Source organism: Eleutherodactylus coqui, chromosome 11, assembly GCF_035609145.1.
Source record: "Eleutherodactylus coqui strain aEleCoq1 chromosome 11, aEleCoq1.hap1, whole genome shotgun sequence".
Classification (NCBI taxonomy): domain Eukaryota; kingdom Metazoa; phylum Chordata; class Amphibia; order Anura; family Eleutherodactylidae; genus Eleutherodactylus; species Eleutherodactylus coqui.
This window is the reverse complement of record NC_089847.1, coordinates 135372483-135385330: the sequence shown is the minus strand read 5'-3', so window position 1 is coordinate 135385330 and position 12848 is coordinate 135372483. Positions and strand designations below refer to the sequence as shown.

General features: G+C 41.0%; 1 protein-coding gene across 1 annotated transcript in view; it reads right to left on the bottom strand.

The window, feature by feature from the left end:
• Positions 1-12848, bottom strand: part of SLC6A5 (solute carrier family 6 member 5) — a 108577-nt gene that overhangs the window by 76799 nt on the left and 18930 nt on the right. The gene's annotated exons all lie outside the window — the stretch shown is intronic.

Genomic DNA, 12848 nt, shown 5'->3' with positions numbered 1-12848 from the left:
CCACCGCTGGGGAAAGCTCACTGCATACAGGTATATAAAGCTACCACTAGGAGTAGCTTACTGTATATAGATGTATACAGCCATCATTAGGAGGAGCTCACTGTATGCAGATACATACAGCCAATATTAGGTGGAGATCACTGTTTATAGATATATACAACAACCACTAGGGGAAGCTCCCTGCATACAGAACTATACAGCCACCACTAGAGGGAGCTAGCACATACAGAACTATGTAGCTGCCACTAGAGGGAGCTCATTGCACACATATACTGCATTTATAGGCATTATAAAGATTAAAGGGCAAGTATAATCTAAAATAAGATAGCGGAACATATTTTAATTCTCTAATTTGTATTTATTATTTTATTTTATTGTTGTACATGATTATAGAGGCGGCCATCTTGCCTTTGTTGCAGACATATACTTTACAGCAGCTTTTAGAGATATGCTTTACAGCAGTCCCATGGCCCATTCACACAACGAACAGGAGGGGACCCACTGATGTCTATTGGAAAGTACTGTGAACATGTTCTGTGACACGTGTAGAGGTTATTGTGCAGGCAGGGGGAAAGGTGAGCTGTGCCCATCGCGTATAGTGAATGATGGAGCCTCCATTATTTATACACTCATGTAGAACAAAAAAATGAAGCCCCTAGTGTGGTATAATGATATTGATAAAGTGTCACCCCACTGCCCATGAGCTGCCACTCAAGATACTCGGAAAGCTGAACTTCCCGATATTTTTATTCTCTCCTTCCTCCCTCACATCTGAGAGGTCTCTGATATGCATTTGGCTTCAGGAAGTCTTTGATCATGATTGCAATAAAATTAGCCAGGACAGGGGGATATTAATTACCACCTGCCAGGGAGGTTTGACACCTCGGGTATTCCCCACAGACATCTAGGCTCCAAGACTCAAATCAGAAGAAAATCTTTTAATAAGGATTACTGGTTGCGCGAAGGTCCTAGCCCAATATGAATTATATTTTTGAATCGATTAAAACGCATCTACACTAATTGGGTACGGACCCCAGAACACCCCAAAGGCATATCCGCATACCTGTTTATGATTTACATGTCATGCTTGATATCACTGAACAGATAAAATGATGACCAAAAAAAGGGCAGGCGATCAGAGGATCTCTTGCAGAGATATAGATAAAATGGGGAATTATGGTTTTTCATAGGAACCCACGCCTCCACTCCACCCCTCCCACCCCTCCTTCCTAAATGACCTCAGAGAGGATGAGGAGAGGTGTGTTTTGGGGAATCAACAAACCCTTAAGGTCAGACTTCGAGATACGCTACGGCGTAAGGCTTTCCCATTTGCTTCAGTAACTCAGCACGAAAAGAACTTTGAACCGAATATCCCAAATCTGGTATCTTTCTTTATTTTCTCCATGCTTTATTTTAAAATGCTGTCTGTTGTGTATACCTGTAAAGCTTACCTCTATTGTAACATCTTTTCCTGTATATTTTTTGTATACTTACAAATATTTAGCACTGCTAGTCTATTTTTAGAATAAATCTGCAATTTATTAGTCAAGCCTTGTCCATTTTAAAATGAACCATAACTTTGAAAATTGTGTTCATAATTGATAGTCTGGGTTCCATCTTACTGGTGATATACAAGCTGTTTGTGGCAGAGAGTTTTTGTGGGTATTGTAGAGTGCTGGAGACATTAGATCGACCAGGGGGTAATTTGAGTTTTCATTGTACATGCGTGCAGAAGTCTGGGAAAGCTGGGTACAAATCCGCGTGTATTCTAACGACTCCGTGCTTACAATTCCGCTAGAGTGATTGATCGAGGCTCTACTGAGACAGTTGGTAGCAGTGAGTGCGCTCGGATTAGTGAACACGTGACAAATCAGTGACAGAAGCGGGCTCAGTCTGGGTCCTCCCTCTCCCCGACACCTAGAAATTGTTGTTTTGCTGCAGTTAAATCTCTGGCAGATATGCAAATGATTAAAGTTGTGGTGTGATTAGATGGACGGTCGTGTCACCGGAGGCCCTAAAATTGGTTCCCCCCTTGGCCTATAAGAGGCTCTCGGAGGCCCCTTGTATGCACTGACCTCTTCTTCCTCTTGTACAGCTTGTTGACCACTAGACGCCTCTACGATGCAAAGAAGAGATTTCACCCAAAGTCTGAGAGGGGCGCATTATTGGGATGTGAGAAGCTGGATGGTCGTATCCATAAATTGTCCCCCACCAGGCCGTTCTGACCAGACTGTGGGACCAATTTACTTAAATTGGTGTTTCATACACTGACCTAAGAAAGTGGAGTGCGTAACTAACTGCAACAATGGTATAAAGAGGCTTGTCTCATCTGAAGGCACCATAAAATCTACTCCAGCTCCCAACTCATGCAGGTTTCAGTTATGGTTTGCAGCAGTTTCTGGTGTAAATTACAGTAAATATGACAGGCCGTACATGGCCACACCCTAATTCTAGGACCGCCTACTTTTTGAAAAAGTGAAGACACCTGGCATAGCAGTAGAAGCAAATCTTGCACTTTTGGCAAATGCGCCAAAATTGTGACTTTTCTGTGCCCACATTCTGGTGTTCTGGTGTGCAGGCAATAACACACATGCCCCAATAAGTATTTTGGGGAATGTTCGATAAAGTTGTACACCAGGTTTCTGGGATACAAAAGTTGCAATTTTAGAGCAAGTGCCAAAATTCTGGGGTTTCGATTGTTCATGTCAAGCCCTCTAATGTTAGGTCACACGTATTTTTTTTCACAAAAGTGGGTGGGCCCTAGGGTTAGGGGGTGTGGCTGCACATGGCCCATCAGATTTACTATGATTTATACTAGAAACTGGTGCAAACTATAGCTGAAGACTATGCAAGCTCATGGCAGGTGTAGATTCCAATGTGCCAACAGATGAGATGTATGAAGTTTACTCCTCTTAGAACATTTGTTGCATTTATGCCAATGCAAACTTTCTGTAAGAAAATATATCCCACTGTATGAACAGCAGGAAGACAAGTGAAATCTAGAACATGTAATACAGTGGTGTGAACCTCAATAATTACCTACATAACCAGAAATATCAATGGAAACCTAGATCATCCATAACAATTAAAGAGATCTAGAACAGACACCTGGGAGAACACAGATCTACTATACAGGTCAGAGAGAGGAAAAGTACACAAATCATCTTAATTAACATGGAAAGAGAGGTATGAGCAAAAAGTCCAGAAGCTAAAAAATGAATACTAGTAGAGAGGGCTGGGGCCACCACTTGGGCACATAGCAAGCTGATCTGAGTTTGGGGAACCCAATAAAACTGGTTAAAAGGGCTTTAGAGAGGAAACACCTAAAACCACTGTGGCCCGAGGACCAACATGCTGCAGCCAATTAACAAAAGACATTAGGAATCTAACATATGAGAAAATAAGAACATAACACAAGAATCAAGCAGATTCAAGAGAACTGGAGGAGTCTAGAACACGAAGCAACCGAAGCAACCAGCAGGCGCACATGAGAAGGAGAGCTTCACTGGGCCCTATTGTGGAGGGATGGTACAGTAAAACATCAATATCTGCAGATGATACAACACTGTGCAAAGTAATTAATACAGGAGAGGACAGAATATGGTTACATATAGATCTGGATACAGGTACATTTAGATCTGGATACAGGTACATATAGATCTGGATACAGGCACATATAGAGCTGAATACAGGCACATATAGATCTGAATACAGGCACATATAGATCTTAATACAGGTACATAGAGATCTGAATACAGGTACATAGAGATCTGAATACAGGTACATAGAGATCTGGATACAGGTACATATAGATCTGGATACAGGCACATATAGAGCTGAATACAGGTACATATAGATCTGAATACAGGCACATATAGATCTTAATACAGGTACATAGAGATCTGAATACAGGTACATATAGATCTGGATACAGGTACATATAGATCTGGATACAGGCACATATAGATCTGAATACAGGTACATATAGATCTGAATACAGGCACATATAGATCGTAATACAGGTACATATAGATCTGTATACAGGTACATAGAGATCTGAATACAGGTACATATAGATCTGGATACAGGTACATATAGATCTGGATACAGGCACATATAGAGCTGAATACAGGCACATATAGATCTGAATACAGGTACATAGAGATCTGAATACAGGTACATATAGATCTGGATAAGTTGGGGGTAGAAAAGTGGCAAATGATGTTTAACACTGATAAACGTGCGGTTCTGCACATTTCGAAGAAATACATGTCACCATTACACACTGAGGCTCTATTCCCAGGAGCGTATATATGCCACGTTTTCACCCCCAAGCGCATATACAGTACCCATGTGAAGCATTAGTTTCCAATGCAGCCGTTCACACAGGCGAATATACAGCGTGTAAATAAGCCGGCAGCACGAAAAACGAACACATACACTCAGGCAAAAGATAGTTCTTAGTTCTGGAACTATGTATTGGCCAATATACGCCGGCGGGTCCTATAGACTCCTACGGGAGCAGGGAAAGAGAAGGGAGGGGGAGGCATTTTTGAAGCCTCCAACGCTGAAAAAAGCTAACAGGTGCCTTTATATAGACACTGGAAGGCATCTCGAGGATTTTAGCAGAGTGAGGGTTTTTTGGGGTGCAGCATATTTTTTTCACTAAAAATGACGCTCGCGGTCGTATGAATGGACGAAAAAACGCTGGCCACGGTCACGGAAAAACTCCGACTCAGGCTCTTATACAGAGCAGACGTGAAAATGTAAATATGCTGTCGCCGTATATCTGCTTGTAGGAAAGAGACCTAAATGGGAAACCACCGGGTAACACTGACATGACTTGGGGATTGTAGTGAACTGTAAGTTTAACTGGAGCAACAGGCAGCTGCTGCCACGGTACATTGGATCGTCTGGGCATCAGAAGAGGTCTGGGGGCGCATGACGAAAACATCGTTCTTCATCTTTACAAGTCACGGGTCAGACCACACATGGGATATTGTGGACAGTTTTGGGCAGCGGTATTTAAGAAGGACATATCAGAGCTTGAGCGGGTATAAAGGCAGCAACTAAAGTAATGAATAGAATGGGTACAATACACAGAGAGGTGATCAAAATTGGGGTTAATTAGCTTAGAAAAGAGACAGATGAGGGGCGACCTAATAACTATATTTAAGTGCTGCAGAATATGCTGTCACTATACAAATAAAGATTATTAACTATGTATAGATATATCAGGGGGCAGTACAGAGATCTCTGCCATCATGTATTATACCCAGGACTTTAACAAGGGGGCGCTCTAATAACTATGTATAATATATCAGGGGACAGTACAGAGATCTCTGCCATCATGTATTATACCCAGGACTGTAACAAGGGGGCGCTCTAATAACTATGTATAGATATATCAGGGGTCAGTACAGAGATCTCTGCCATCATGTATTATACCCAGGACTTTAACAAGGGGGCGCTCTAATAACTATGTATAGATATATCAGGGGTCAGTACAGAGATATCCCCTATCATCTATTTATACCCAGGACTGTAACAAGGGGGCACGCTAATAACTGTATAATATATCAAGGATCAGTACAGAGATCTCTGCCATCATCTATTATACCCAGAATTGTAACAAGGGGGCGCTCTAATAACTGTATAATATATCAAGGATCAGTACAGAGATCTCTGCCATCATCTATTATACCCAGGACTGTAACAAGGGGGCGCTCTAATAACTATGTACAGATATATCAGGGGTCAGTACAGAGATCTCTGCCATCATCTATTATACCCAGGACTGTAACAAGGGGGCTCTCTAATAACTATGTGTAGATATATCAGGGGTCAGTACAGAGGTCTCTCCCCATCATCTATTATACCCAGGACTGTAACAAGGTGGCGCTCTAATAACTATGTGTAATATATCAGGGGACAATACAAAGATCTCTCCTATCATCTATTATACTCAGGACTGTAACAAGGGGGTGCTCTAATAACTATGTAAAGCTATATCAGGGGTCGGTACAGAGATCTCTCCCATCATCTATTATACCCAGGACTGTAACAAGGGGGCGCTCTAATAACTATGTGTAGATATATCAGGGGTCAGTACAGAGGTCTCTCCCCATCATCTATTATACCCAGGACTGTAACAAGGTGGCGCTCTAAAAACTATGTATAATGTGTCAGGGGTCAGTACACAGGTCTCTTCCCATCATCTATTATACCCAAGACTGTAACAAGGTGGCGATCTAATAACTATGTATAGATATATAGATATATCAGGAGTCAGTACAGAGATCTCTTCCATCATCCATTATACCAAGGACTGTAACTAGGAGGCGCTCTAATACCTATATATAAATATATCAGAGGTCAGTACAGAGATCTCTCCCATCATCTATTATACCCAGGACTGTAACAAAGGGGCGCTCTAATAACTATATATATATATGTATAGCAGGGATCAGTACAGAGATCTCTCCCATCATCTATTATACCCAGGACTGTAAGAAGGGTGCACTCTAATAACTATGTATAATATATCAGAGGACAATACAGAGATCTCTCCCATCATCTATAAAACCCAGGACTGTAACAAGGGGGTGCTCTAATAACTATGTATAGATATATCAGAGGTCACTACAGAGATCTCTCCGATCATCTATTATACCCAGGACTGTAACAAGGTGGCGCTGTAATAACTTTGTATAGGTATATAAGAGGTTAGTACAGAGATCTCTCCAATCATCTATTATACCCAGGACTGTAACAAGGGGGCGCTCTAATAACTATGTGTAATATATCAGGGGACAATACAGAGATCTCTCCTATCATCTATTATACTCAGGACTGTAACAAGGAGGCGCTCTAATAACTATGTAAAGCTATATCAGGGGTCGGTACAGAGATCTCTCCTATCATCTATTATACCCAGGACTGTAACAAGGGGGCGCTCTAATAACTATGTATAGATATATCAAGGGTCAGTATAGAGATCTCTCCCATCATCTCTTATACCCAGGACTGTAACAAGGGGGCGCTCTAATAACTATGTATAATATATCAGGGGTCAGTACAGAGATCTCTCCCATGATCTATTATACCCAGGACTGTAAGAAGGGTGCACTCTAATAACTATGTATAATATATCAGAGGACAATACAGAGATCTCTTCCATCATCTATAAAACCCAGGACTGTAACAAGGGGGCGCTCTAATAACTATGTATAGATATATCAGAGGTCACTACAGAGATCTCTCCGATCATCTATTATACCCAGGACTGTAACAAGGTGGCGCTCTAATAACTTTGTATAATATATCAGGGGTCAGTACAGAGATCTCTCCCATCATCTATTATACGAAGGACTGTAACAAGGGGGCGCTCTAATAACTATATATAAATATATCAGGGGTCAGTACAGAGATCTCCCCCGTCATCTATTATACCCAGGACTGTAACAAGGGGGCACTCTAATAACTATGTATAATATGTCAGGGGTCAGTACAGAGGTCTCTCCCCATCATCTATTATACCCAGGACTGTAACAAGGGGGCGCTCTAATAACTATGTGTAGATATATCAGGTGTCAGTACAGAGATCTCTTCCATAATCCATTATACCAAGGACTGTAACTAGGAGGCGCTCTAATAACTATATATAAATATATCAGAGGTCAGTACAGATATCTCTCCCATCATCTATTATACCCAGGACTGTAACAAAGGGGCGCTCTAATAACTATATATATGTATAGCAGGGATCAGTACAGAGATCTCTCCCATCATCTATTATACCCAGGACTGTAAGAAGGGTGCACTCTAATAACTATGTATAATATATCAGAGGACAATACAGAGATCTCTCCCATCATCTATAAAACCCAGGACTGTAACAAGGGGGCGCTCTAATAACTATGTATAGATATATCAGAGGTCACTACAGAGATCTCTCCGATCATCAATTATAACCAGGACTGTAACAAGGGGGCGCTCTAATAACTATGTATAGATATATCAAGGGTCAGTATAGAGATCTCTCCCATCATCTATTATACCCAGGACTGTAACAAGGGGGCGCTCTAATAACTATGTATAATATATCAGGGGTCAGTACAGAGATCTCTCCCATCATCTATTATACCCAGGACTGTAAGAAGGGTGCACTCTAATAACTATGTATAATATATCAGAGGACAATACAGAGATCTCTCCCATCATCTATAAAACCCAGGACTGTAACAAGGGGGCGCTCTAATAACTATGTATAGATATATCAGAGGTCACTACAGAGACCTCTCCGATCATCTATTATACCCAGGACTGTAACAAGGTGGCGCTCTAATAACTTTGTATAATATATCAGGGGTCAGTACAGAGATCTCTGCCATCATCTATTATACCCAGAATTGTAACAAGGGGGCGCTCTAATAACTGTATAATATATCAAGGATCAGTACAGAGATCTCTGCCATCATCTATTATACCCAGGACTGTAACAAGGGGGCGCTCTAATAACTATGTATAGATATATCAGGGGTCAGTACAGAGATCTCTGCCATCATCTATTATACCCAGGACTGTAACAAGGGGGCTCTCTAATAACTATGTGTAATATATCAGGGGACAATACAAAGATCTCTCCTATCATCTATTATACTCAGCACTGTAACAAGGGGGCACGCTAATAACTGTATAATATATCAAGGATCAGTACAGAGATCTCTGCCATCATCTATTATACCCAGGACTGTAACAAGGGGGCGCTCTAATAACTATGTATAGATATATCAGGGGTCAGTACAGAGATCTCTGCCATCATCTATTATACCCAGGACTGTAACAAGGGGGCTCTCTAATAACTATGTGTAATATATCAGGGGACAATACAAAGATCTCTCCTATCATCTATTATACTCAGGACTGTAACAAGGGGGTGCTCTAATAACTATGTAAAGCTATATCAGGGGTCGGTACAGAGATCTCTCCCATCATCTATTATACCCAGGACTGTAACAAGGGGGCGCTCTAATAACTATGTGTAGATATATCAGGGGTCAGTACAGAGGTCTCTCCCCATCATCTATTATACCCAGGACTGTAACAAGGTGGCGCTCTAAAAACTATGTATAATGTGTCAGGGGTCAGTACACAGGTCTCTTCCCATCATCTATTATACCCAAGACTGTAACAAGGTGGCGATCTAATAACTATGTATAGATATATCAGGAGTCAGTACAGAGATCTCTTCCATCATCCATTATACCAAGGACTGTAACTAGGAGGCGCTCTAATACCTATATATAAATATATCAGAGGTCAGTACAGAGATCTCTCCCATCATCTATTATACCCAGGACTGTAACAAAGGGGCGCTCTAATAACTATATATATATGTATAGCAGGGATCAGTACAGAGATCTCTCCCATCATCTATTATACCCAGGACTGTAAGAAGGGTGCACTCTAATAACTATGTATAATATATCAGAGGACAATACAGAGATCTCTCCCATCATCTATAAAACCCAGGACTGTAACAAGGGGGTGCTCTAATAACTATGTATAGATATATCAGAGGTCACTACAGAGATCTCTCCGATCATCTATTATACCCAGGACTGTAACAAGGTGGCGCTGTAATAACTTTGTATAGGTATATAAGAGGTTAGTACAGAGATCTCTCCAATCATCTATTATACCCAGGACTGTAATAAGGGGGCGCTCTAATAACTATGTGTAATATATCAGGGGACAATACAGAGATCTCTCCTATTATCTATTATACTCAGGACTGTAACAAGGAGGCGCTCTAATAACTATGTAAAGCTATATCAGGGGTCGGTACAGAGATCTCTCCTATCATCTATTATACCCAGGACTGTAACAAGGGGGCGCTCTAATAACTATGTATAGATATATCAAGGGTCAGTATAGAGATCTCTCCCATCATCTCTTATACCCAGGACTGTAACAAGGGGGCGCTCTAATAACTATGTATAATATATCAGGGGTCAGTACAGAGATCTCTCCCATGATCTATTATACCCAGGACTGTAAGAAGGGTGCACTCTAATAACTATGTATAATATATCAGAGGACAATACAGAGATCTCTTCCATCATCTATAAAACCCAGGACTGTAACAAGGGGGCGCTCTAATAACTATGTATAGATATATCAGAGGTCACTACAGAGATCTCTCCGATCATCTATTATACCCAGGACTGTAACAAGGTGGCGCTCTAATAACTTTGTATAATATATCAGGGGTCAGTACAGAGATCTCTCCCATCATCTATTATACGAAGGACTGTAACAAGGGGGCGCTCTAATAACTATATATAAATATATCAGGGGTCAGTACAGAGATCTCCCCCGTCATCTATTATACCCAGGACTGTAACAAGGGGGCACTCTAATAACTATGTATAATATGTCAGGGGTCAGTACAGAGGTCTCTCCCCATCATCTATTATACCCAGGACTGTAACAAGGGGGCGCTCTAATAACTATGTGTAGATATATCAGGTGTCAGTACAGAGATCTCTTCCATCATCCATTATACCAAGGACTGTAACTAGGAGGCGCTCTAATAACTATATATAAATATATCAGAGGTCAGTACAGATATCTCTCCCATCATCTATTATACCCAGGACTGTAACAAAGGGGCGCTCTAATAACTATATATATGTATAGCAGGGATCAGTACAGAGATCTCTCCCATCATCTATTATACCCAGGACTGTAAGAAGGGTGCACTCTAATAACTATGTATAATATATCAGAGGACAATACAGAGATCTCTCCCATCATCTATAAAACCCAGGACTGTAACAAGGGGGCGCTCTAATAACTATGTATAGATATATCAGAGGTCACTACAGAGATCTCTCCGATCATCTATTATAACCAGGACTGTAACAAGGGGGCGCTCTAATAACTATGTATAGATATATCAAGGGTCAGTAAAGAGATCTCTCCCATCATCTATTATACCCAGGACTGTAACAAGGGGGCGCTCTAATAACTATGTATAATATATCAGGGGTCAGTACAGAGATCTCTCCCATCATCTATTATACCCAGGACTGTAAGAAGGGTGCACTCTAATAACTATGTATAATATATCAGAGGACAATACAGAGATCTCTCCCATCATCTATAAAACCCAGGACTGTAACAAGGGGGCGCTCTAATAACTATGTATAGATATATCAGAGGTCACTACAGAGATCTCTCCCATCATCTATTATACGAAGGACTGTAACAAGGGGGCGCTCAAATAACTATATATAAATATATCAGGGGTCAGTACAGAGATCTCCCCCATCATCTATTATACCCAGGACTGTAACAAGGGGGCACTCTAATAACTATGTATAATATGTCAGGGGTCAGTACAGAGGTCTCTCCCCATCATCTATTATACCCAGGACTGTAACAAGGGCGCGCTCTAATAACTATGTGTAGATATATCAGGGGTCAGTACAGAAATCTCTCCCATCATCTATTTTACCAAGGACTGTAACAAGGGGGCGCTCTAATAACTATATATAAATATATCAGGGGTCAGTACAGAGGTCTCTCCCCATCATCTATTATACCCAGGACTGTAACAAGGTGGCGCTCTAATAACTATGTATAGATATATCAGGAATCAGTGCAGAGCTCTCTCCCATCATCTATTATACCAAGGACTGTAACTAGGAGGCGCTCTAATAACTATATATAAATATATCAGGGGTCAGTACAGAGTTCTCTTCCATCATCTATTCTACCCAGGACTGTAACAAAGGGGCGCTCTAATAACTATAGATATGTATAGCAGGGGTCAGTACAGAGATCTCTCCCATCATCTATTATACCCAGGACTGTAAGAAGGGTGCACTGTAATAACTATGTATAATATATCAGAGGACAATACAGAGATCTCTCCTATCATCTATAAAACCCAGGACTGTAACTAGGGGGCGCTCTAATAACTATGTATAGATATATCAGAGGTCAGTACAGAGATCTCTCCCATCATCTATTATACCCAGGGCTGTAACAAGGGGGCGCTCTAATAACTATGTATAATATATCAGGGAAAAGTACAGAGATGTCTCCAATCATCTATTATACCCAGGACTGTAACAAGGGGGAGCTCTAAAAACTATGTATAATATATTAGGGGTCAGTACAGATATCTCTCCCATCATCTATTATACCCAGGACTGTAATAAGGGGGCGCTCTAATAACTATGTATTATATATCAGGGGTTAGTACAGAGATCTCTCCCATCATCTATTATACTCAGGACTATAACAAGGGGGTGCTCTAATAACTACGTATAGATATATCAGGGGTCAGTACAGAGATCTCTCCCATCATCTATTATACACAGGACTGTAACAAAGGGGCGCTCTAATAACTATGTATAGATATATCATAAGTCAGTACAGAGATCTCTCCTATCATCTATTATATCCAGGACTGTAACAAGGGGCGCTCTAATAACTATGTATAGATATATCTGAGTTCAGTACAGAGATCTCTCCGATCATCTCTTATACCCAGGACTGTAACAAGGTGGCGCTCTAATAACTATGTATAGGTATATAAGAGGTTAGTACAGAGATCTCTCCCATCATCTATTCTACCCATGACTGTAACAAGGGGGCGCTCTAATAACTATGTATAGATATATCAGGAGTCAGTACAGAGATCTCTCCCATCATCTATTATACCCAGGACTGTAACAAGGGGGCACTCTAATTACTATGTATAATATATCAGGGGTCAGTACAGAGATCTCTCCCATCATCTATTATACGAAGGACTGTAACAAGGGGGCGCT